At 34.5% G+C, this 2,371-nt stretch overlaps 1 pseudogene; it reads right to left on the bottom strand.

Annotated features, from left to right (window-relative positions):
• Positions 1-762: 762 nt before the first annotated feature.
• Positions 763-1,590, bottom strand: LOC145016025 (secreted RxLR effector protein 161 pseudogene; annotated as a pseudogene).
• Between the last annotated feature and the right edge of the window lie 781 nt (positions 1,591-2,371).

Genomic DNA, 2,371 nt, shown 5'->3' with positions numbered 1-2,371 from the left:
ATTTCTATTCATTTTTTTAACACACACACACACACACAAAAAAAAAAAAAAAAAAAAAAAACCCGTGAAATAGGAGAAAAAAATGATTTTTGTAAGAATTGTTTTTCAGTTTTTAAATAAATTTTGGTAAAAATGTTTTTTATATTCCATTAATAAGAAAAATAAAAAGTTAAATATTTATTTCCTTTTTGGTAACTGATCCTAAATTTAAGGGAATTTGATTGAATTTTAGTTTATTTTAATTTAATTAAAATATACAATTACTAGTATGCCCTTATACATTTATTGGTCCAGAATTGTTCTTGCGTTCTCAACCTTTTAGGTGTTCTCATTTGATCATCTCCCTATATATATATATATATATATATATATATATATATATATATATATATATATATATATTAATTTTCCCACTCAAAATCAGTTCTATTAAATTATCCGACTATCATTTCCTATGAAATGCTAATGAAACATGCTAATGAGGCCTACCAATGTTGGAATGGAGCTTATAGGATCTTGAAGATTCACAACACAAACAAACACACAACACACTGTAAATTATAAATGGGAAAGAGAGAATTTAGAACACAAACTGGTTCTGTATTTTTCATTGATAATAAACTAATTACAGGGAGATTAAATACTTCTAACTACTAACAATACTGTCGGGAAACTTGCATCAACTGATGCTTCAGCAGGTGTGGCCACATGCCAGTTTATTCTCCTAAAGACATGGTCTTAAGAGGACCATATCAGCTTTATTCAAATGAGCCTCCAACGTCTATAAGCAAGAATTAACCTAACACATTTTCCCTTTAATTCTGAGTTTATTGTAATGCTTTCAACTCCAATCAATTTCCTCATCTCTGTAAATTTCACACATGGTAAAGCTTTTGTTAGAGGGTATACCCTACGTTCTTCTCCATTTACATGCTTCACTTGTATCTCTTTTCTTTCAACACATCCCTATATAAAATGGAACTTGCTGTCAATATGCTTACTCCTACCATGGAAAAAGGGGTTCTCCATTAAGGCTATGGCTGACTTGTTATATACGAAGAGTTTCACTGCTTCTTCCTTCCACCATGTCAACTCTTTTATTAAACTTCTCAACCACAGTCTTTGACATGCAACTTCTGTTACTGCCATGAACTCAGCTTCACATGAAGATAGTGACACTGTTTGTTGTTTTTGTGAAGACCAGGTGATAGCTTTTCCAGACAAGAAAAAAATGGTTCCTGTTTTACCCTTCCTATCATCTAAATTTGTTCCATGGCTACTATCACTAAAACACATTATCTTCTTATCTCCACATGTCTTGTATACATGTCCAAAATCCTTGGTGCCTTTAACATACCTTAGTATTTTCTTTAAAACATTAAGGTGACACATTTTTGGAGCTTCCATGTATCTACTCATGACACCCATAGAGAAGCTAAGATCAGGTCTAGTGTGTGTTAAATATCTTAAACTTCCAATGAGTCTTCTATACTCTGTGGCATTTACTGATTCGCCTTCTTCATCTTTCCTCAAACTCGATCTAGGTTCCATGGGATATTTGGTGGGATTACAATCCCCCATACCTGCCATTTGTAACACTTTTTTCAGCATACCCAGCTTGACTAACAAGCATACTTCTTTCTTTTTGTGTTAATTTGATTCCTAGATAGTAGGTCAACTAACCCAGGTCACCCATGTCAAACACTTTCTTAATCTGTTTCTTGAAGGTATCAATTAACCCGTTACTTGATCCTGTTACTATTAGGTCATCCACGTTCACACCATCTAACAAATTTGTACTTGCCCTCTAAATCTTGTACATGCTGTACTCCTGAGGGCAACGGGAAAAACCTATATCCTTCATAATTTTATCCAGTCATTCATTCCATGCTCTAGGATCTTGGCGAAGCTTGTAAAGAGCTTTCTTTAGTCTATACACCATGTGTTCCTTCCCTTTTATAATAAATCCATCTGGTTGAGTCACGTACACCTCTTCATGCAGTACACCATTAAGGAAAGCGGATTTTACGTCTAAATGATGAACTTTCCAGCCTTCAGTTGCTGCCAATTCTAAGATTATCCTCACCGTTTCTAATCTAGCCACCTGTGCGAAAGCCTCTTAAAAGTGAACACCTTTCTTTTGCACATAACCTTTTGCAACTACCTTGGCTTTGTGTTTGACAAGCTTTCCTTTTGCATCTTTCTTTACTTTGTAAACCCATTTCAATCCGATGGGTTTGTGATCGTTAGGGAGACTAGTCAATTCCCATGTATCGTTTTTAATGTTGGATTCAATCTCTTTCTTCATGGGTTCTCTCCAAACCAGATCGTTTGAGGCTTCTAGGTAAGTAGTGGGTTCTTCTCCTGGAAA

The sequence above is a fragment of the Lactuca saligna genome, chromosome 9 (assembly GCF_052625555.1).
Source record: "Lactuca saligna cultivar CGN05327 chromosome 9, ASM5262555v1, whole genome shotgun sequence".
Lineage (NCBI taxonomy): Eukaryota > Viridiplantae > Streptophyta > Magnoliopsida > Asterales > Asteraceae > Lactuca > Lactuca saligna.
This window is presented reverse-complemented; position numbering and strand designations above follow the sequence as displayed.